This window comes from Manis javanica, chromosome 1 (genome assembly GCF_040802235.1).
Source record: "Manis javanica isolate MJ-LG chromosome 1, MJ_LKY, whole genome shotgun sequence".
NCBI classification, from domain to species: Eukaryota; Metazoa; Chordata; class Mammalia; order Pholidota; family Manidae; genus Manis; species Manis javanica.
Window position 1 is genome coordinate 198128328 of NC_133156.1, and position 26104 is coordinate 198154431.

The window sequence follows — 26104 nt, forward strand, 5'->3', positions numbered from 1 at the left end:
GAAAAATCCCACAAACACATGGAGACTTCACAACATGCTCCTAAATAACCAATGGATCAATGACCAAATAAAAACAGAGATCAAGCACTATATGGAGACAAATGAAAACAATAATTCAACACCGCAAAATCTGTGGGATGCAGGGAAGGCTGTGCTAAGAGGAAAGTCTATTGCAATACAGGCCTACTTCAGGAAAGAAGAAAAACCCCATATGAACAGTCTAAACTCACAATTAATGAAACTAGAAAAAGAATAATAAATGAGGCCCAAAGTCAGTAGAAGGAGGGATGTAATAAAGCTAGAGTAGAAATAAATAAAATTGAGAAGAATAAAACAATAGAAAGAATCAATGAAAACAAGAGCTAGTTCTTTGAGAAAATAAACAAAATAGATAAACCCCTAGCCAGACTTATCAAGAAAAAAAAGAGTCTAGGAACATAAACAAAATCAGAAATGAGAAAGGAAAAATTGTGATGGAAGCCACAGAAATACAAAGAATTATGAGAGAATGCTATTAAAAATTATATAGTAACAAATGGGATAATCTAGAAGAAATGGACAGCATTCTAGAAAAACACAACCTTCCAAGGCTGACTCAGAAAGAAAACACAAAATCTGAACAGACCAATTACCAGCAACGAAATTGACCTGGTAAAAAAACCTACCTAAAAACAAAACCCCTGGACCAGATGGCTGAATTTTATTAAACATTTAGTGAAGACCTAATACCCATCCTCCTTAAAGTTTTCTGAAAAGTAGAAGAGTGAATACTTACAAACTCATTCTACGAGGCCAGCATCACTCTAATACAAAAACAGGCAAACACAGCAGAAAAAATGAAAATCACAGATCAATATCCCTAATGAACATACATGCAAAAATACTTAACAAAATATTAGCAAACGGAATTCAAAAATATTTCAAAAAATCATCCACCATGATCAAGTAGGATTTATTCCAGGGATGCAAGGATGGTACAATATTAGAAAAATCCATCACCACCATCCACCACATCAACAAAAAGAAGGACAAAAACCATATGATCATCTCTATAGATGCAGAAAAAGCATTTGACAAAATTCAACATCCATTCATGATAAAAACTCTCAACAAAATGGGTATAGAGGGCAAGTACTTCTACCTGATAAAGGCCATATATGACAAACCCACAGCCAACAGCATACTTAACCGTGAAAAGCTGAAAGCCTTTCCTTTAAGATAGGGACAAAGACAAGGATGCCCACTCTCTCCACTTTTATTCAACTTAGTTCTGGAGGTCCTTGCCATGCTAATCAGACAACACAAAGAAATAAAAGGCATCCAGATTGGCAAAGAAGAAGTTAAACTGTCCTTGGTTGCAGATGACATGATATTATACATAAAACACCCTAAAGAATCCACTCCAAAACTAGTAGATCTAATATCTAAATTCAGCAAAGTTGCAGGATACAAAATTAATACACAGAAAGCTGTTGCATTCCTACACACTAACAATGAACTAGCAGAGGGAGAAATCAGGAAAACAATTCCATTCACAATTGCATCCAATAGAATAAAATACCTAGGACTAAACCTAACCAAAGAAGTGAAAGACCTATACTCTGAAAACTATAAGACACTCATGAGAGAAATTAAAGAAGATACCAATAAATGGAAACACATCCCATGCTCACAGATAAGAAGACTCAATATTGTCAAAATGGCCATCCTGCCTAAAGCAATCCACAGATTCAATGCAATTCCTATCAAAATACCAACAGCATTCTTCAATGAACTAGAGCAAATCATTCTAATTCATATGGAACCACAAAAGATCCTGAATAGCCAAAACAATCCTGAGAAGGAAGAATAAAGCTGGGGGCATTATGCACCCTGACCTCAAGCTCTACTACAAAGCCACAGTAATCAAGACAATTTTGTACTGGCACAAGAACAGACCCATAGATGAATGGAATATATTAGAGAACCCAGATATAAACCCAAGCATTTATGTTCAACTAATATACGATAAAGGAGACATGGACATACAATGGGGAAATGACAGCCTCTTCAACAACTGGTGTTGGCAAAACTGGACAACTACATGCATGAGAATGAAACTGGATTATTGTTTAACCCCATACACAAAAGTAAACTTGAAATGGATCAAAGACATGAACATAAATCATGAAAACATAAAATTCTTAGAAGACAACATAGGCAAAAATCTCTTCAATATAAACATGAGCAACTTCTTCCTGAACGCATATCCTCAAGTAAGGAAAACAAAAGCAAAAATGAACACATGGGACTACATCAAACTAAAAAGCTTCTATACAACAAAGGACACCATCAACAGAACAAAAAGGCATCCTAGGGTATGGGAGAATATATTTGTAAATGACATATCCAACAAGGGGTTAACATCCAAAATACATAAAGAACTCAAATGCCTCAACACCCAAAAGGCAAATAACCCAATTAAAAAATGGGTGGAGGATATAAAGAGACAATTCTCCAAAGAAGAAATTCAGATGGCCAACAGGCACATGAAAAGATGCTCCATGTCACTAATTATAAGGGAAATGCAAATTAAAACCACAATGAGATATCACCTCACACCAGTAAGGATGGCCAGCATCGAAAAGACTAACAACAGCAAATGCTGGTGAGGATGCAGAGAAACAGGAACTCTCCTACACTGCTGTTGGGAATGTAAGCTAGTTCAACCATTGTGGAAAGCAATATGGAGGTTCCTCAAAAAACTAAAAACAGAAATACCATTTGACTCGGGAATCCCACTCCTTGGGATTTACCCAAGGAATACAAGTTCTCAGATTCAGAAAGACATATGCACCCCTATGTTTATTGCAGCACTTTTTATAATAGCCAGAATATGGAAGCAACCTAAGTGTCCATCAGTAGATGAATGGATAAAGAAGAGGTGGTACATATACACAATGGAATACTATTCAGCCATAAGAAAGAAACAAATCCGACCATTTGCAACAACATGGATGGAGCTGGAGGACATTATGCTCAGTGAAATAAGCCAGGCTGAGAAAGACAAGTGCCAAATGATTTCCCTCATTTCTGGAGTATAACAATGAAGTAAAACTGAAGGAAGAAAACAGCAACAGACTCACAGACTCCAAGAAGGGACTAGCGATTACCAAGGGGAGGGTGTGGAAGGGCAGTTGGGGAGGGAGGGAGAAGAGGACTCAGGAGTATTATGTTTAGTACACATGGTGTGAGGGGTCATGGGGAAAACAGTTTAGCACAGAGAAGGCAAATAGTGAATCTGTGGCATCTTACTACACTGATGGACAGTGACTGCAATTGGGTGGGGACTTGATAATAAGAGTAAATGTATTGACCCCATTGTTTTTTCATGTGAAAACCTTCATAAGAGTGTATATCAATAATACCTTTATAAAAATGTTTAAAAATTAATAAATATCATGGCCAGGAAAAGACTCATTGAAAAATGAGACTTTTGAACAAGGACTTGAAGGAGATCAAAGGAATGATTATAAGCCCTTCTGAATTGTTGCCTTTTAATTATGTCTGTGGATTACTTTGATAACAAGAATTGAGAGGACTTCTGGCTCAAGATGGCAGCATGAGTAGAGTGGCGGAAATCTCCTCCCAAAACCATATATATTTTTGAAAAGACAACAAATACAACTATTCCTAAAAGAGGGACCAGAGGATACAGTAGAACAGCCAGGCTAAATCTACATCTGCGAGAACTCAGCATCTCACAAAGGGGGTAAGATACAAAGCAGTGACCCAGTGGGACCTGAGCACTCCCCCCACCCCAGCTCACTGGTGGGAGGAAAGGAGTCAGAGTGGGGAAGGAGTGGAGGCACAGGACTGCTAAATAACCAGCCCTAGGAATCTGTACTGGGAGCACAGACACACATTGCATAGTGGGCCGGATATTAAAGAAATGGAAGGGTAGGGTCTGAGACGGAGACTGCGAGCAGGTCCCCACAGCTGGCTCCCCTGGGACAAAAGAAAAGCGGGTGCTTTTTAAAAGTCTTAAACAGACAAGGGCTCAAGAGCTGAACAAAATCGTCCCAGCACACTCAGCCCAGAAGGCTGAGAATCTTGAGAAACTCTGTGCCCCTTAAACCCTGGGGGGTAAAGCAGCCCCAAAGCCCCTCATGGCAATAAGAAACCTGCCACTCATTCCCCCCAGCCAACACTACAAGCAAACCTGCTGATCTGCCACAGCTGCAGAGCAGCTGGAAAGTGGTCTCGCCCACAGCAACCACACAGTCTCCTCCCAGCATGCAGCTAACTGGGCCAGGCAGCAGAAGCTGGAGCAAGGTCCAGAAAGCACAAAGGGGTGCTGTTCTCACAGGAGAACACACCCACCATGGCTGCGACTCCCCGCAGTGCTCTAGGCTAGCCTGAGGGCAGCTCCACCCATGGCAGCTCAGGAGACTGTCACTGAGTCTGTTCCTGGTGTGCGGGTAGCCGGCACAGGCAGCGGCAGTTGGAGCAAGGCCTGGAAGGCATGAAGGGTTGCTGTTCTCTCAGGAGAACACACCCAGTGTGGCACTCTAGGCTAGCCTGAGGGCAGCCCCACCCACAGCAGCTCAGGAGACTGTCCCAGAGTCTGCTCCCTGTGTGTGGGTAACCAGCACAGGCAGCGGAGAAGGGCAAGGTGACCAACAAGCAGGAAGGGACTTTGATCTCCCAGCTGACACACATACCACCTGCCTGTGACCACTTCTATCACCATGAAAAGGCAGAAGAATCTGGTCCAGTCAAAAAACACCCAGACAACCTCAGAGAGAGGGCCTGGTGAGATAGATATAACCAATCTTCCTCAAAAAGAAATTCAAAATAAAAGTCATAACCATGCTGATGGACCTGCAGAGAAATATGGAAGAGCTAAAGGATGAAGTCAGGAGGGAGACAACAGAAATGAAACAATTGATAGAAGAGCTTAAGAGCAGGCTGGACAAGGTGTAAGAAACTGTTAATGGAATATAAATCAGAGAACAGGAATACAGAGAAGCTGAGGCAGAGAGAGATAAAAGGATCTCTAAAAATGAAAGAATATTAAGAGAACTGTGTGACCAATCCAAGTGGAACAATATTCGCATTATAGGGGTACCAGAAGAAGAAGAGAGAAAAATGGATAGAAAGTGTCTTTGAAGAAATAATTGATGAAAACTTCTGCAATCTGAGAAGGAAATAGCCTCTCAGACCCATGGAAGCTCACAGATCTCCCAACACAAGGGACCCAAGGAGGACAACACCAAGACATATAATAATTAAAATGGCAAGACCAAAGACAAGGACAGAGTAGTAAAGACATCCAGAGAGAAAAAAAGATTACCTACAAAGGAAAACCCATCAGGCTATCATCAGACTTCTCAACAGAAACCTTATAGGCCAGAAGAGAATGGCGTGATATATTTAATGCAATGAAACAGAAGGGCCTTGAACCAAGAATAGTGTATCTAGCATGATTATCATTTAAATTTGATGGAGGGTTTAAACAATTTCCAGAAAAGCAAAAGTTGAGGGAATTGGCCTCCCACAAACCACTCTGCAGGGTATTTTAAAGGGACTGCTCTAGATGGAAGCATTCCTAAGACTAGATGTCACCAGAGAAAATAAACTCACAGCAAAGAAAGAAGACCAACCAAATACTAACTAAAGGCAAAAAATAAAATCAACAATCCACAAAGACAGTCAAAGGAAACACAAAAGAGTACAGAAGAAAACATAATATATAAAGAATGGAGGAGGAAGAACAAGAAGGAAAATAAAGAATCATCATACTGCATTTATAATAGCTTAATAAGAAAGTTAAGTTAGTGGCTAGATAGTAAAAAAGCCACCCTTGAACCTTTGGTAACCATGAATCTAAAGCCTGCAATGGCAATAAGTACATATCTTTCAATAATCACCATAAATGTAACTGGACTGAATTCACCAATCAAAAGACACAGAGTAATAGAATGGATAAAAAAACAAGATGCATCTACATGCTGCTTATAAGAGACTCACCTCAAACCCAAAGATACACACAGACTAAAAGTGAAGGAATGGAAAAAGATATTTCATGCAAACAAAGGGGAGAAAAAAGCAGGTGTTGCAGTACTTCTATCAGACAAAATAGACTTCAAAACAAAGAAAGCAACAAGAGACAAAGAAGAACATTACATAATGATAAAGGGAGCAGTCCAACAAGAGGACATAACCATGATAAATATATATGTACCCAACACACGAGCACTGACATATGTGAAACAAATACTAACAGAATTAAAGGAGAAAATAGAATGCAATACATTCATTTTAGGAGACTTCAACACGCCACTCACTCCAAAGGACAGATCAACCAGACAGAAAACAAGGACAGAGAAGCACTGAACAACACACAAGAACAGATGGACCTAATAGACATCTACAGAACTCTACACCTAAAAGCAGCAGTATACACATTCTTCTCAAGTGCACATGGAACATTTTCCAGAATAGACCACACAGTAGGCCACAAAAAGAGCCTCAGTATATTTAAAAATATTGAAATTCTACCAATCAACTTCTCAGATCACAAAGGTATAAAACTAGAAATAAATTGTACAAAGAAAACAAAAAGGCTCACAAACACATGGATCCTTTACAACATGCTCCTAACTAATCAATGGATCAACAACCAAATTAAAACAGATCAAGCAATATATGGAGACAAATGACAACAACAGCACAAAGGCACTTCTAAGAGGAAAGTACATTGCAATCCAGGCCTATTTAAAGAAGGAAGAACAATCCCAAATGAATAGTCTAAAATAACAATTTTTAAATAGGAAAAAGAAGAACAAGTGAGGCCCAAAGTCAGCAGAAGAAAGGACATAATAAAGATCAGAGAAGAAATAAATAAAATTGAGAAGAATAAAACAATAGAAAAAATCAATGAAACCAAGAGCTGTTTCTCTGAGAAAACAGACAAAATAGGTAAACCCCTAGCCAGACATATTAAGAGAAAAAGAGAAGCAACACACATAAACAGAATCAGAAATGAGAAAGAAAAAATCATGACAGACCCCCACAGAAATAAAAGAATTATTAGAGAATACTATGAAAATCTATATGCTAACAAGCTGGAACACCTAGAAGAAATGGATAACTTCCTAGAAAAATACAACCTTCCAAGACTGACCAAGGAAGAAACATAAAATCTAAACAGACCAATTACCAAGGACTTCAAAGCAGAATGGACGAGATGCAAGGGACCATTAATGGACTAGAAAACAGAGAACAGGAATGCAGAGAAGCTGATGTAGAGAGAGATAAAAGGATCTCCAGGAATAAAAGAATTTTAAGAGAACTATGTGATCAATTGAAATGGGACAATATCCACATTATAGGGGTACCAGAAGAAGAAGAAGAGAGAAAAGGGGAAAGAAAGTGTCTTTGAAGAAATAATTGCTGAAAACTTCCCCAAACTAAACAGACCAATTACCAGCAACAAAATTGAATCGGTAATCAAAAAACTACACAAGACCAAAACTCCCAGTTCAGACGGATTCACTGTTGAATTTTACCAGACATATAGAGAAGACATAATACCCAGTCTCCTTAAAGTTTTCCAAGAAATAGAAGAGCAGGGAATACTTCCAAACTCATTCTATGAAGCAGCAAAGCACACTAATACCAAAACCAGGCAAAGACACCACAAAGAAAGAAAATTACAGTCCAATATCCCTGATGAACATAGATGCAAAAATACTCAACAAAATATTAGCAAACCAAATTTAAAAATGCATCAAGAGGATCATACACCATGACCAAGTGGGATTCATCTCAGGGATGCAAGAATGATACAACATTCGAAAATCCATCAACATCATCCACCACATCAGCAAAAAGAAGGACAAAAATCACATGATCATCTCCATAGATGCTGAAAAAGCATTTGAGAAAATTCAACATCAATTCATGATAAAAACTCTCAACAAAATGGGTATAGAGGGCAAGTACCTCAACTAATAAAGGCCATATATGACAAACCCACAGCTAACATCATACTTAACAGTGAGAAGCTGAAAGCTTTTCATTTAAGATCAGGAACAAGACAGGGATGCCCACTCTCCCCACTGTTATTCAACATAATACTGGAGGTCCTAGCTGCAGCAATCAGACAAAACAAAGAAATACAAGGCATCCAGATTGGAAAAGAAGAAGTCAAACTGTCCCTGTTTGCAGATGACATGATACTGTATGTAAAAAATCCTAAAGACTCCACTCTAAAACTACTAGAGCTAATATCAGAATTCAGCAAAGTTGCAGGATACAAAATTAACACACAGAAATCTGTGACTTTCCTATACACTAACAATGAACTAATAGAAAGAGAAATCAGGAAAACAATTCCATTCACAATAGCATCAAAAAGAATAAAATACCTAGGAATAAACCTAACCAAGGAAGTGAAAGACATATACCCTGAAAACTATAAGACACTCTTAAGAGAAATTAAAGAGGTCACTAACAAATGGAAACTCATCCCATGCTCCTGGCTAGGAAGAATTAATATCGTCAAAATGGCCATCCTGCCCAAAGCAACATACAGATTCGATGCAATCCCTATCAAATTACCAACAGCATTCTTCAATGAACTGGAACAAATAGTTCAAAAATTCATATGCAACTGCCAAAGACCCTGAATAGCCAAAGCAATCCTGAGAAGGAAGAATAAAGCTGGGGGATCTCGCTCTCCAACTTCAAGCTCTACTACAAAGCCACAGTAATCAAGACAGTGTGGTACTAGCACAAGAACAGAGCCACAGACCAGTGGAACAGAATAGAGACCCCAGATATTAACCCAAACATTTATGGTCAATTAATATATGATAAAGGAGCCATGGACATACAATGGGGAAATGACAGTCTCTTCAACAGATGGTGCTGGCAAAACTGGACAGCTACATGTAAGAGAATGAAACTGGATCACTGTCTAACACCATACACAAAAGTTTCATGACTTAAATTCGAATGGATCAAAGAGCTGAATGTAGGTCATGAAACCATAAAACTCTTAGAAAAAAACATAACCAAAAATCTCTTGGACATAAACATTAGCAACTGCTTCATGAACATATCTCCCCGGCAAGGGAAACAAAAGCGAAAATGTACAAGTGGACTATATTAAGCTAAAAAGCTTCTGTACAGCAAAGGACACCATCAATAGAACAAAAAGGAACCCTACAGTATGGGAGAATATATTCGTAAATGACAGATCCGATAAAGGCTTAACATCCAAAATATATAAAGAGCTCACACACCTCAACAAACAAAAAGCAAATAATCCAATTAAAAAATTGGCAGAGGAGCTGAACAGACACTTCTCCAAAGAAGAAATTCAGATGGCCAACAGACACATGAAAAGATGCTCCACATCACTTGTCATCAGAGAAATGCAAATTAAAACCACAATGAGATATCACCTCACACCAGTAAGGATGGCCACCATCCAAAAAACAAACAACAACAAATGTTGGCGAGGTTGCAGAGAAAGGGAAACCCTCCTACACTGCTGGTGGGAATGGAAATTAGTTCAACCATTGTGGAAAGCAGTATGGAGGTTCCTCAAAATGCTCAAAATAAAAATACCATTTGACCCAGGAATTCCACTCCTAGGAATTTACCCTAAGAACGCAGCAGCCCAGTTTGAAAAAGACAGGGGCACCCCTATGTTTATCGCAGCACTATTTACAGTAGCCAAAAAATGGAAGCAACCTAAATGTCCATCAGTAGATGAATGGATAAAGAAGATGTGGTACATATACATAATGGAATATTACTCAGCCATAAGAAAATAAAAGATCCTACAATTTGCAACAACATGGATGGAGCTAGAGGGTATTATGCTCAGTAAAATAAGCCAGGTGGAGAAAGACAAGTACCAAATGATTTCACTCATATGTGGAGTATAAGAACAAAGGAAAACTGAAGGAACAAAACAGCAGAAGAATCACAGAACCCAAGAATGGACTAATAGTTACCAAAGGGAAAGGGACCGGGGGAGGGGTGGGAAGGGAGGGATAAGGGCAGGGAAAAAGAAAGGAGGCCTTACGATTAGCATGTATAACATGGGGAGAGGGCATAGGGAGGGATGTGCAACACAGAGAAGACAAGTAGTGAGTCTACAGCATCTTACTATGCTGATGGACAGTGACTGTAATGGGGTTTGTGGGGGTGGGGACTTGGTGAAGGAGGGAGTCTAGTAACCATAATGTTCTTCATGTAATTGTAGATTAATGATAATAAAATGAAAGTAAATAAAAACAAAAAGAAATACAAGGTATCCAGATTGGTAAAGAAGAAGTCAAACTGTCACTATTTGCAGGTGACATGATATTGTACATAAAAAACCAAAAAGACTCCACTCCAAAATTACTAGAACTAATATTTGAATTCAGCAAAGTCACAGGAAACAAAATTAATACACTTAAATCTGTTGAATTCCTATACACTAATGATGAGCTAGCAGAAAGAAATCAGGAAAACAATTCCATTCACAATTGCATCCAAAAGAATAAAATACCTAGGAATAAACCTAACCAAGGAAGTGAAAGACCTACACCCTGAAAACTACAAGATACTCTTAAGAGAAATTAAAGAGGAGACTAACAAATGGAAACTCATCCCACGCTCTTCGGTAGGAAGAATTAATATTGTTAAAATGGCTATCCTGCCTAAGGCAATCTACAGATTCAATGCAATCCCTACCAAAATACCAACAGCATTCTTCAACGAACTGGAACAAATAGTTCAAAAATTTATATGGAACCACAATAGACCCCGAATAGCCAAAGCAATCCTGAGAAGGAAGAATAAAGCAGGGGGGATATTGCTTCCCAAGTACAAGCTCTACTACAAACCACAGTAGTCAAGACAATTTGGTACTGGCACAAGAACAGACCCACAGACCAGTGGAACAGAATAGAGAGTCCAAATATTAACCCAAACATATATGGTCAATTAATATATGATAAAGGAGCTATGGACATACAATGGGGAAATGACAGCCTCTTCAACAGCTGGTGTTTCCAAAACCGGACAGCTACATCTAAGAACCATATCATTGTCTAACCCCATACACAGAAGTAAATTCAAAATGGATCAATGACCTAAATGTAAGTCATGAAACCATAAAACTCTTAGAAAAAAACATAGGCAAAAATCTCTTGGACATAAATATGAGCAACTTCTTTATGAAGATCTCCCCCCAGGGAAGGGAAACAAAAGCAAAGATGAACAAGTGGGACTATATCAAACAAAAAAGCTTCTGTACAGCAAAGGACACCATAAATAGAACAAAAAGACATCCTACAGTATGGGAGAATATATTTGTAAATGACATATCCGATAAAGAATTGACATCCAAAATATATAAGGAACTCACACACCTCAACAAGCAAAAAGCAAATAATCCAATTAAAAAATGGGCAGAGGAGCTGAACAGACACTTCTCCAAAGAAGAAATTCAGATGGCCAACAGACACATGAAAAGATGCTCCACATCGCTAATCATCAGAGAAATGCAAATTAAAACCACAATGAAATATCACCTCCCACCAGTAAGGATGGCCAACATCCAAAAGACAAACAACAACAAATGTTGGCAAGGTTGTGGAGAAAGGGGAACCCTCCTACACTGATGGTGGGAATGCAAATTAGTTCAACCATTGTGGAAAGCAGTATGGTGGTTCCTCAAAAAACTAAAAATAGAAATACCATTTGACCCAGGAATTCCACTCCTAGGAATTTACCCTCAGAATGCAGCAGCCCAGTTTGAAAAAGACATATGCACCCCTATGTTTCTCGCAGCACTATTTACAATAGCCAAGAAATGGAAGCAACCTAAGTGTCCATCAGTAGATGAGTGGATAAAGAAGATGTGGTACATATACACAATGGAATACTACTCAGCCTTAAGAAGAAACCATATCCTACCATTTGCAACAACATGGATGGAGCTAGAGGGTATTATGCTCAATGAAATAAGCCAGTCAGAAAAAGACAAGTATCAAATGATTTCACTCCTATGTGGAGTATAAGAACAAAGAAAAAAACTGAAGGAACAAAACAGCAGCAGACTCACAGAACCCAAGAATGGACTAACAGTTACAAAAGGGAAAGGGACTGGGGAAGATGGGTCAGAAGGGAGGGACAAGGGGAGAAAAGGGGCATTACGATTAGCAGACATAATGTAAGGGGTGGGGTCACAGGGAGGGCTGTACAACAGAGAAGACAAGTTTGAAAAAAGATGAGAAAACTAAAGGTCTAAAAGAGTAAGTTTCTTACACCAATTAGTCAAACACAAAGACAGAATTTGAACTTCAGCCTCTGATACAAACATTATTATTTGTCTACCTCACTCCACTACCTTTCCACAATTAGTTGCTTCTAGGAGCCTTTTTGCACATGATATTAAATAAGATCACTGAAAAAAATCTTAGGAGGAAAATCAAGTCTCCCACATAATCCAGTCACCTTACAAGAACAAAATTTTTTCAACATTTCTGTTTTTAGTTCTTCTAGTGGTTGTCTGTGTAACTCTAGTTACACAGTAGTGTTTCTACAGCATTGTACTATGCTGATGGACAGTGACTGTAATGGGGTATGTGGTGGGGACTTGATGATGGGGGCAGTCTAGTAACCATAATGTCACTCATGTAATTGTAGATTAATGATAACAAAATTTAAAAATAAAATAAATAAAAAATAAAGAATTAAGAAAGATTACTTTAAAAATAAAATCCCCCTCCTCCTCATTCCTTGTCTGCCTATGAAAATCCTTCTATATTCCTCAGACCAACTTCAAGACATCAGCCTTAATGACATCTTTCATCCACAGCCAAAATTAACTGCTCTTTTGTATTCTCTTAGACATTTTTAGTATCTCTAACATTTCATTGTCATATGACAAGGTTTTTTATAGCTTTAATAAGCATTTTCACATTCAGTATTTTATTTATCCCTCACAATAATCTTGAGTGGTTTTTATTTCTATATCATTATTATTCCCACTTACCAGATGAAAAAACTAAGGGTCTGAAAGAGTAAATTACCTACACCAATTAGCCAAACACAAAGACAGAATTTGAACTCCAGCCTCTGATACAAACATTATTATTTGTCTACCTCACTCCACTACCTTTCCACAATTAGTTGCTTCTAAGAGTCTTTTTGCACATGATATTAAATCAGGCCACTCAAAAAAATCTTAGGAGGAAAATCAAGTCTCCCATATAATCAATCCCAGTCACCTTACAAGGACAAAATTTTTTCATTTCTACTTTTAGTTCTTCTAGTGGTAGTCTATGTAACTCAAGACAATATGCTTACACCTTTCTATATTGACTTTACCACCTTTAGATATTATTTGCTGACTTTATTCTATGAAAGGGGAGGATTCAGCTCATTTACATTGCCCTAATGTCTTAAGTTAGGTTCCCCAGGACACTGTCTCTGAGCCAGTAACTTGTATACAGGAGGCTTGGGACAGCCCTGGAGGAGTAAAGGTAGCAGGATCAAAATATGGGAGGAGATATCCTTCTGTGCAGTTGCAACGGAAATCTCAGCCCATCCCAGGAGTTCTGGGACTGAAATAGCCCTTCAGCGTTGCCAGGAATTGAGACAAGCAGGCTGCACCTTTGCACCCCACCATCAACCACTCCTTGCATGCATGCCAGGGGATGCTAAATTAGACAGGGTACCTCTCCTGGCTAAGAATACTTTCAGAAAAAGTTTGGAAGTAAGTTGTCAGAAGCCAATACTTCTGGCAACTGGAGAAGGAATGTCTTGGTCCTGAAGTGGGGACCTGAGCAGAGCGCCACAGCATCCATGGCAGGAGGATCCCCTACAGTCCATGGATCCACTTACTTCTTACAGTAAATTCACTCTACCTGGGATTAGCTTCCCAGATTTCTGGTTGGTTCCTTTGGCTGGAAAATCTTTTAAGTATGTTGGAGCCAAATCACAGCCTTTGCAGCTGCTCTCATAAACACATCTGAGATATGCCATTTCCCACCTCTACTACCAATTCCAGATTCCCCTTACCCCCAGCTAACACTTTTGCTGATCTAGGTGGCTTGGCTGGGATGAGGTCAGGGGAGCTCCCCGACCTTCATTCCTGAGGGATCTGAGTCTATGACACCAGCCCTACCCAGGTTAGGTTGGCTACACTGCCCACTTACCACCACAGTTGGCAAGTGAGAAAGAAGAGATACCCTGTTGATCAGCTGGGTGCCAGATGTATTCTTCTCTGCCCCACCATGAAGCTGAATTCTCATCCTTTCTTGATGATCACCATCCATCATTCCTAATGGCATGTGGTTTCTTTCCCTACTCTTCTGTTTTTCACATATCACATACTTACAGGTGTCTGTAAGACAACAGTAATCTGTCCCCCAGCACCACAAGTTCAACATCTTCAGAACTAAACTGATCTTTTCTTCATTCATACACTTCCTTCCTTTTTCATCTTCCAGCTCCTGTCCAGGAAACCTGGTTCACCTTTGGGTTTTTCACCTCCCTCCCCCATAAATCTACCAAGTTCCATAAATTCTACCTCCTAAATAGCTTCTAAATTCATCTTCATTTCCTTCCCTACAGTCACTATCCTCAATCAGGGACTCATCATTTCTCACCTGGACTATTACAAAGACCTCTCAATTCTCTTCCTTTCTCCAATCTCTTCTATACTCCTCCACCCCCATCACACCAAATCTTTCTAAAATATATGCAATTTCACTGCTTAAAACACTTCACAACTTAGTCCCTCCCTATTTCTCCTCTCAATCCCTCCATCCCCCTCTGCAACTCCACTTGTAGCTGCGAACAGATGACAGGCCCCTCAAGCCTCTGCACACTCTTCCTCTTGTCCTGCATGTCTTCTGGCAGACCTACTTGTCTTCAGTCCATCGATGACTTTCTAGTAGAGTAGGATTGGCTGCTTCTTTCCCATAGTGACAATGCAATTCCTCCTTACCTTTTTTCAGACACTGATCACATACGTTCTCTTTTTTGCCTTACATACACAATTGGCTGAAAAACATTTTAAAAATTGCAATGTCCTTTTATTATATTAGGTTGTGATCCCAGTGTACTGTATTATTTTCATAGTTTCTAGAAAGAGTTTATAATAAAAAAATGCCAAATGAATGAGTGAAATTCACAAGTGTTTGGGCAGGATGAGCCTGACCCACCATCAGCAGCTGAGCATATACTATATGCTTTACATTGTTTCCCAACAGCGTTGAATGATTGCACTGACTGACCCATAGTCTCTAGCCTGACCTCAGGATGACTGCCAAGATTTTATATTCATAGCCTAAATGCACAATTCTAACTCTTCTCTCTGGGGAATGAATCAATGGCTGTGAACTGTTTTAGGAAAAAGACTGCAAAAGCTAAAACAATCCAAAGCAGGCAGACTGAAGGAACATTGGAGAAAGAATCATCTGAGGGCTCACTTACCTACTAATTACTTATCCAAGGTCTAGCACACTGGCTGAAATATGGCAGACATTCAGTAAATATTTGTTGGCTGACTAGAGAAGGAAGAGAAAGGAATAACAAATCTGCCCCTGGGAGAGATGCAGATGTAGAACTGACTTCATCCTGTCAGTATGATAGAAGGAAGATTAAGCTGAGCTCAGCTTTCAAACAGGTAAGTTGTAAGCTGTTTGCATAGCTGGATACAAGGTATAAAAAGAAATAGAAACTAAGAGATTCAATATTTGAAATACATCTATTTAAAATCAATAGAGTGAGATGTGCTCCCAGGGGAACTTAAAGGAAAGAGGGATAGAGTCTACAGAGGTAACCATTTGTTTGTATTTTTTAAATCTCTTCTGTTATTTATCTTTGTGATCCTAAATAAAGTATTTACACTGCTATTTTGTTGACTTCCTTCAATTTAGGAATTACATATTGATTTCTGACCACTTTGGACAACGATTTAGTTTTCTTCCTGTGTCCCCCATGCCGCCAATACATTATTTCCCCCATCTCCCAGTATGGTTATATTACAACTGCACCAAATCAATATTCAGTGTTTGCTTCATTCATTTATTCACCTAATAAATACTCCTTTGAATTGCTTTGAAAACTTTAGTCTGGATATATAACACTCATACTTTCAATCATTCTAGACTGCCTCTTTTGGGTGTCACCTTTTGAGAAATATTAGTATGGTTTCTCTATTTTAAAATAGAAAAATCAACTTTCAATCAAGCGACAAATTTTGTCAGTTATTGTATCCAAAGCATGTGAGAGAAATCAAAATGTCTACAACAAAATTCCTACTCTCAAGACACCAAACTCTAGATGGTGAAATCATGCACAGAAACAAGTTAATACCTCTTGAGTGACATAGCTTGGTGGATGCCAGAAGAGTCAGAAGTCCCTGCATGTTGGACTGGCTTAGGACAGTATTGTAAAGGAGGTGGGACAGGGTTGTGAGGGATCTGTTAAGATCCAAGGGTAAGCAGGGCAAAGGGCAAAGACGAAGAGGAGGAGCGCTCTAGGAAGGAGGAAATTATTAGGCAGGAAGAAACATACACTGTTTTTCAGGATGCCAAGTAGCTCAATTTGACTGTAAAAAGAGATTCATGCACCAGAAAGGCAGGAGATAGGGGGGCAAGATAGGGTGAGAGCAGAATGTACATGGGCTTGAATGCCAAGAGAATTCCTGATATTTTCCCATCTTGTAGCTCTACCAAAGGTTACTAAGCAATGATGCAGGGATGTACAAACTTTTTATAGTTATATTTATTGGTAAAAATGATGAATGATTAGGTAATTTAATCAACATAATAAAGTGATACTACTAGTAACATTAAATTCTTTTGCTGAAAAATATTAATAAACCCAATAACATTAATATTATCTAAATATACAATTAATAAATCAACAATACTGATTTAACCAGTAACTGTTATTCATGATACATTACCATTTAGAGTAGTTCATTAGCTCTTTCTATATTCTAGTATTTAAGCTAAATACTGGGAGTTAAAGATGAATAAGAACTAGTCCTTTGTGGGCGGGTTCATAGGCTAATGATATAAACATTCTCAACTCCATTTTGCATCATTCCAAGGCATCTCTCATTTTCTCAAAAATATCTGAAAATTGTTAAGAGTAGAAGTTCTTTTAATTCACTTTATCAATATTTCTTATGATTTTTATCTTTCTTATCTATCACTCTTATCTAACATTCTCAGCAGTTATTTGAATGTACAACTTGCAGGATGCAGGGCCTCATAATAATGTCACTCCAGGCATAATGGAATGTTAAGTTATAACCACTGAAGCTGAGCAATAGAGATGTGAGTGATCAAACACAACTTTATTTTTGTCTTCCATGTATTATTTATGATGTATTAAGTGGGACAACCTTTTCTTTTATCTGAATGAAAATGCTGGCAGACTCCATAACTTTTCAATTCAATCTTAATTCACAGGTCAGTCTCTGGTCACTTTAAGTCACAGTTTCAGTTCAGTAATTAGAATATCCTAAGATGTTGAACAGATTTAAAGGCTATTCTTGATTTTGAACTTGCTTTGAAAGTGATTCTTCTCTCTACCCAGCCTGGCCCTGTTGCAGACTATAAGTCTGTAGTGAGAAAAAGGTCTGTGGGTGTTTCCTCTCCCTCTACCTCCTCCCCAACCTTAGTTTTCTGGCCAGTCTCTGACCCCTCCAAGGGAGTGGGGAGGGTAGAGTAAGAGGAGAGGCTGTGTGCCCTCAGGTCCTGGCTGACAACTAAGCTGACTCTGCTGGGTCATTTCAAGGGCTCCTCATACATTCCCTGTGGGGCCCCTTGTCCCTCCTGTCAGAAACTCCTATGACAGCACTTTCTGCTCTTTGGTGTGACATGCTGCTCTTTTAAAGCAGGGTAACAGATCTAGTTCTCAAAGTGACCATAAATGATGCAGCGGAATATTAAAAAGAGACATATACTGATGTCCTAAACACCTTGTGTTCTTTGGATAATCCTGTGTACTTAACCACCTACCTCCCACATCCACTTGTGAGACCAGTGAGCCGATGGACCAGCCATCTCAGCCTCTCCCTCTCCTACCTGAAGTCCTGCCCCTAGCTGACTCTCCTGTCCACTACTTTTTAGTTTTTAGAGGAACAAGGCCTGAACAACTAATGCCTGGACCATCAGATGCCTGGTGTAGAGGCTTTCATGAGTGTCAGCCTTCCAGTTCTGCAGAAAATATAAAAGCTATTCAAAGAAACTTCTAGAGTCATCAGAGGTCAAGGACTACATATTCCTTTTATATACATTTTTCCCAACATTTTATTTAGAAAATTTTCAAACCTTCCAAAAAGTGAAAAGAATGGTATAATTAAACCCATACATTCTTCACTGAGATCAACTGATTAACTTTTGCAGCATTTGCTTGTCTCCCCCAACTTCCTGCCTCTCTCTCTTTTCTCTTTTCCATGTATGTTTTTTGGAAAGCTGCAGATATCAGAAAGTTCCACCCCTAAATATTTCACATGCCTCATTTAAGAATAAGAACATTCACCTACATAATCACAATAATTCTCACCCATAAGAAAACTGACCTAAATTTTATAGTGTTATCTAATATACAGTTTATGTTTAAATTTCCCCAATGAGGGATTCTCTGAGTACCAGCCTCCAAGGCTCTTTCTTGCTCTGGCTAAGAGCAAGTTGGATGAAGATGGCAGGAAGAAGGAAGTACCAGGCAAGCAACTGACTGTGTGATGAAGTCCCCAGAAACTGGAGCCCACTTTTGCTAACTTTTGTAGTATTCCTTTCCTAGTAATTAAATGGTTAAGAGTAATCAAACTTCTTGCTTAAATTATTGTGATTTTTACTTGTACCCATAAGAAGAAAATCAAATCTGCATTATTTGTAAGTTAAGAAATAAACCAAATACTAAGATTTGGATCTAATCCTTGCACAGACAGTCCTTAAATGAGTGTATTATCCAAGCTTTTAAGGATGCTGGCATATAAACCATTCTTACAATTTTGCAGTAGAGAAGACTTAATCATCAGATTCACCTTTCACTTAGAATTCAGAGTTTCGTTTTTATTTTTGTTCTTTGAAAGGTGTTTTTGCCCAGGACTTAGGAGGGTGTGAAAATATATTCTGTCCAAATTGTGCCCTTTTTTTTTTTGCAAAGGTGGGCATTCTACAATTATCAGCAGGACCCTGGGGCCTTATGTCAGATTCTTTATAGCTGGCCAGCCTCTCCTAATGTGCGTGTGTAGAAAGTCATTCTCTGTGGCATGTATTTGGTTTTTTTCATCCCCCTGGATTCACCACTCTTTCTTATCACTCAGTTTACCACTGACACTCCACCAATGGCTGTTCTCTGTAAACTTAGGACTCTGATATTCTTAAAAGTAACAACCAAATGGGACTTGTCCTAGTCAAACACTGTGGGTCAGCTGTGGGATTGTAAATCTTTACAGCTCACGAATAAGCTTAATTGAACAAAGAAAGACAGGTGTGCTGCCATCAGAGTTTCAAATATAATGGAAAATGAAGACAATACGTCAGCTTCACATGACTTGCCATTGCTGTGGTCTCTGTCTGGGAAGCTAATGCACTTACTGATCAGTCTTCAAGACAGACATCATTCACAAGCTGGCAGCAGACTAACATCTGTGCTAGCTTCAATAACCATATGAACGGACCCTGTTGCTGAGAGGCATGGGCAGCTGTTACTTTGACAACATAGCATGCAAGTCTCTAGTCCCTCCATAATTTCCCTGAGAAGATAATGATTATTTATTAGCCCTACATATTGACTTGGGTTTTGCCTACAAGATAAGGAATGTTAACCCATAACTCAATTACTGAAAGGTTGTCAATACCAGAAAATTTTGTCTATTTTCGGGTTGCAAACTATATAAATAAGTTAAAGACACGAAAGGTCATGATAATGTAAACATTAGGTTTAAAAATTGATTACTGGGGAGAAAACATTCTATTTTAGTAACAAAGTACTTTTACTATAAAAGAGTTGTGTATGAGTACAAATTATGCATTCTGGCAGAAAACAAAAATAATGAAAACTGATCTATATTCTAAAAGTCAGCTCCATTATTAGAGACCCTTTAAGGTCATATCCCTGTACCTAGTAACTGTGGACTCAGGGAAAACAGTTTCAGGCCTGAATTGATCACCCGCCCCTTCCTGAATCACTGATTGACTTATATTTAGATTGCCTGAACAATTCATTGCATCAAGGTCATGGAATTACCGAAATGGAGTCAGTCCCCTCCTGAAACCTCCTGGCTGGTGCACAGTGAAGGTGACAAAGATGCTGGAGAAACAAACACAATCTCCAGTGGAGGGATGATGTAAGAGTGAGATGGTTATTCATTTATTCAACCAACATGTCCCTAGAATACACCATGGATTCAATTGTATGTCAAGTGTCAGATATCAGGGAGACAAAGACAACTAGATTCTTCCCAGCTCATCCTAATTGGGGCAGGCTCTTCATTTTAAAAGACCATTTTGGGTTTGGGATATTTTATCTCAATACTACTACAAAATGAATTTAGAAACTATAGTAAATTCCACTTATTCAATAAACAAACAACACATACCTACTGCATACTGACCACGGAGTGGAATGCAAAATGCAGCTCCTGACACCATGAGTTAAAAAGTTTGTTGAGATGTCTTAAGCAAGTGAAACATTAAAATAATAAAAATTTTTAAGTGGCTAGAGTTAGTATCTGTTCAAGACAGCAACAGAGATGACCCAAGATAGTACAAGAATAGCTTCTGGTGAGTTGTATAGATAATAAAGTTACAGGAGTTTTGAAAATTTTCATATATATATTTTTTTATATATATATATTTTTCATTAAGGAAGTTATTTCTTACTGAGAAAGGAAATAGCTGCCATTGGCCAAAAGCATGTACTTGAACTTTCGCTTTCAACCAGGTTGTTATGACTGATTACTTCCAATCTGGGTGACAACTAGGAAGCAGATGTAAGTGTGCCCCATGACCTGCAGTATTATCCTCAGCACTGAGTTCTCTTGTAGAATCCATAGTTCCTTGTGGCAGAGACGAGACAGAAAACACAGCTACAGCTTCAGTCAGCTGAGGAGGGTTGGTATAGAACACAGCCCTAGTCTAGCATTTCATGATTTTGTCTCTTAGCTCTAAAGAAGGTGAAGTGAAGCAACCAGTGCAGTGCTGCAATATTCCACATGCTCTGAGAGTTGTTTGACCTCCATCACTAGCTCTGCACTTAGCCTTTGGATTCATGTTCTGCACAAATAGTTATTGAGCACCTATTATATGCCATGCACAAAGTCAGGGATAAAATGTTGAGCAAAAACCTCATGGAAAAAATAGTGGATAGATTCACTTATATAGGAGCATATAGTGGTAAAGAGAATTCATAAACTCAGGTCTCTGTCCTTTAAATTCTTAAGTAAGCTAAGTTAGCTGAGGTGAATCTAGTATTTCTTTCAACTCTAAAGATCTCTAACTCTGATTTGACTTTGTTCTATTTTGTGAAATTGAGTCTTAAATTTTGACATGAAAGAAAATCAAGGTAAACAATATAAAGATATTAAAAAGTAACTCAAAGTGAAAATAGGTTATATTAGCTTTGTATACAAAGAAAAGAACATTATTGAAAACCTGATATGTGTGTGTGTGCGCGCTTAATAAAATTAAATACTGTTTATTTCCAAATAACGTTTATCTAGAAGACTCTAAAAACCCAGGTTCAGGTTTAAAGTTAAATAGAAATAGTTTATAGAAATAGTTAAATCTTTATGTTCACAGAGATTAAATTATAAGACAACTTTTGGGATTCAGTATAGGCAACTGCTAAGCGCTATCTTTTTCACACTCCTAGAGACCCATACTTGACTATTTGTAAATCCTGGTCTGTGCACCACCTCTACACCAGGCCTAACCAGATGCCTGCTCTTCCCTCTTTCTCTCACTCCCTGACCCATCTCCAGGCCACCAGTACCACAAAGGCTGGTCTTTTTTCTGCTGGTTCTGGAAAATAAAATTAAGCCTAAATCTTCCAATTCAATTTCTATATAAAAAATCTGCTGAACTTCTAGATGAGTTAATATTTGTATATTGGTTATATGCATAAAAGCTGGTTTTGATTTTTGTTTTGTTTTTGGTATTACTGGCTGGGTAGACTATTTAGATAGAGCATGGGACTGAGCAATAGAAGACCTGGCTTCTAGTCCTGTCTCTACCGCTAACTAGCACTGTGTCTTTCCTGGAGTCTCCCAACCTCTCTAGCCACCACTCTGCAATGGGAAAAATAAGGAATCAGACAAGATTTGTTATTTTTTATTGCTAATTATGTAAGTGATAAGTGCATATATTCTTCATGCCAATTTTTAATATAATGTGGACAAGTTGGAAGTCCCCTTTAAATTTTCCCCCATTTTGTCAATCCCATCTTTCCATCTCCCATTATTTTCTCTTTGGTTTATCATCTTCCAGAACTCTCACCTTACATTTACATAAGCTACCAGGTTTAATATTTTACACATAAAACCTAAGCAGGCTTTATGCAAAGAAATAAGAGATTAATTTCTGTTCAAGTATATGGTTTTCCAGATGGGAACATTTTCATTTCTGGGCCCTAGTGAATGTTTCAGAAGAATATTAAATCTAAAATTAAAACATTTTTTAAAATGTAAAACTCACAATATCTGCTACAAGGAACTCACAAAATATAAATGTTAACAAAAAGAAGAAATGTCAGCAGAATGACATTTAAGAACTTTTAGCTGTGTAAAAAGTTTAGGAAAAAGGAAACTTCTAGAGGTAGATACTATGTCATTTTATTATTAAGAATTATTTTTATCACTCTCATTAGTAACTCTACTAATAGCCTAATTAGTCTGTCAGGCACACACTGTTGAACTTTTATTGTGCATAGCAAGCTACATCTAGAACTGCTTTTTAGGCAAATTAACAATGCAATTTCCTAAAGTTATCCAATCTCTGGGATCAATGAGAACATGGAAATAGATCTTTGTAATGGTTAATTTTATGTGTCAACTCGGCTGGTGCCCAGATATGTGATAAAACATTATTCTGGATGTTTCTGTGAGGGTGTTTTTGGGTGAAATTAAGACATAAACTGGTGGACTTTGAGTAAAGCAGAGTACTCTCCATAATGTGGGTGGGCCTCATCCAATCAACTAAAGGCCTGGATGGTAAAAAACTGACCTCTTCGAGCAAGAGAAAATTATGCAACAGCTTTCAGACTTAAACTGCAATGTCTGCTCATCGCTGGTTCTCCAGACAGCTGATCCACGCTGCAGATTTTGGACTCACCAGCCTCCATAACCATGTGAGCCAATTCCTTAAAATAAGCAAACAAATAAATAAATTGTATTGGTTCTGTGTCTTTGAAGAACCCTAATGTAGCCTGCACATGCTGTCTCTCTAACATTCTACATATATGTACATATATATACACATAAGTATATATACCATTGTATATGTATATATGTATATATATACACAGTTGTATAACAGCATGGGGGTTAGGGGCATAGTTGAAAATCCATGTATAACTTTTGACTCCCCCAAAACTTAACTACTAATAGCCTATGTTGACCAGAAGCCTTACGAATAATAAAAACAGTTGATTAATGTATTTTTATATTATCTGTATTAATATTATATACATTATACAATATTATCTGTATTATATGCTTAGAATAAAGTAAGCCAGAGAAAATATTTTTTCAAATTTTTGCAAATCTCCAAAAGTTTTCCAACATATTTATTGAAAAACTGTCCACATATGAGTAGACCCATACAGTTGAAACCCATGCTGTTCAAATGTCAACGGTACATATACACACATATATATAAACTCTGCTTTATTTATATATAATTCACATAGCATAGCTAGATTCAAAAACTTACTGAACCACTTGCATATTCATCAACAAGTCACCATTATTATGCTTCTAAAACATGGTGGCAAGACATGAATCTTCCATTTCTGCCGTATTTTGCTTCATTTGAGCAGTGGGAGATGTTTATACAAGTTCCTGGGAAAGCAGGGGTGGGGAATATGGCAAATAAGTTATCTCCATATATGACAAAATGGAATCACGCTATCACCTGCTTTGGTTATATGTATACCTTATCCATCTGATTACTGTGATTCGGCATATTTTGATGCTGATCATTTAGTATCAGGGATTCTATAGGCCAGCCATATTGAATACAGCTAAATGGAATCCCAAATCAGAATATAACTGATTTCCAGTTTCTGAAACTCCATATGACTCTGGGGCAGGGTCTACATCTTGGAAATCCCTATACTCCCTGGACAACTACAACTCACGTTAATTTGTGAAGAAACAAAAGGTTTCTTATTTATTTAGAACGAACTATATTATTGACTCAATAAGAGTTACTGTTTTGAATAATTCCATAGCTAAAATGAAAAACCACTATTAAACACCATATTTATTTTCCTCATTTTCCTTATTTTAAGTATTTCATAGATACTCCTGACAAGGTTTAACAGATTACCCCTCATTCCCAGTATGTGCTGTCTATCAATATTTGGTTAATTGTTCTCACTGACTCATTTGTTTTCTTCCACAAAAAACAATAACCTAAACAATAACAAATACTTTTTTGTTAAAAATATATGTCTACTTCCTAAACCTGGCCAGTTTGCTTAAATATGATCCATCTGCATATTTTATGCTCTATGTATTATAAATAATGTTTTGTAAATTAAATCAAACAAGGATATTTGAAATTTTATTATACCACCTAAAATGGCTGTACCAATAAATAAATGTAGTAGCAGCCTCTTTCTCAAATAGCCTGTGTAAGATATTTATTTTATTAACCACAACCAAATAATGTATTAGTTAAGATACTTTGGACACATATAACAGAAAGCAACTAGTGCTACCATTAGAAAAAACAACAGGATTTATTGTAAGGACACAGGCTTCTCAAAGAACCCAATTCAACCAGGTCCCAGTAAAGAACTGAAAAGTCATCAGAACCCAGGTAGTTCTCTTCTTTGGACCTAGTTTAACTAACTCTTTCTGCAGAATAGCTTTCTTTTCTCAATTCACATAGGAGAGCAACAGCCATGCCCAACTTCTGAGTGCATACATATGCATCACAGCCAGACTGATGCTCTTCATGCAAATCCCTAAAGAGAAAAATCCCATTGACCGAAATTGGCCCACCTCCGCCAGTGCACTGGGCATCCTGCTGCCTGCAACCCATTCCTGTGAGCAAGGAGGTATTCAAGGGCTCTTAGTAAGCTAGGGCACGTCCAAATAGTGTCAACTACAAATGGGTATGACTGTTCAAATCTAAGTTCTCTATCAAATTCGGCAAAACAATGTCATCTCTCCTCTCCTGGAACGAAGTGACTAAAGGAGCAGAGAAAATGCCCAAAAGTATAAAAGAAAGTAAGGAAAAGCTAAGCCAGCTTATCAGTGACACATTCAAGGGAGAACTTCCAAGCCAAAATACACCTGTGAAATGAAATGTCTCACTGAATAATGTGCGTTCACTCTTCCTCCCTCAATATTTTGCTTACATTTTATAGGTTATACAAACAAAGTTAAAAATATTTCATGCTTAAGATACCCAAGCACTTAGGCTAATAATAAAACAATTTGTGCTTACAGCAGCCTCTACCTGAAAAAAGCAAACCATTTAAATGTTAACTTTAAAGAGTCACTGAGCTGGTAATTATCTGTTGTTTTGCTTTTTACTTTCCCCTGAGGATTTGCTAATCCACTGTGAGACATATCAATAAGTATGGGACACCTTACATAGGAAAAAATAAATCACTTTCACATATAAATTCAAAGTTGAGATGTTTTTAAAGATTTTTAGGTACAGTCATCACACTTTCCCCTTGGTGATAAACAATTTGTTAGACTTAGCTCTAGGAATACCTGAAAGACATTTTTTCCCCCCAGCAGATAACAATGCTAAGTAGGCTCTCTCTCTAAATATATTCTCCTGGTCTCATGTTTCAACATTATCTGCTAAATTTAACCACAGATGCTTAAGTTACTTTC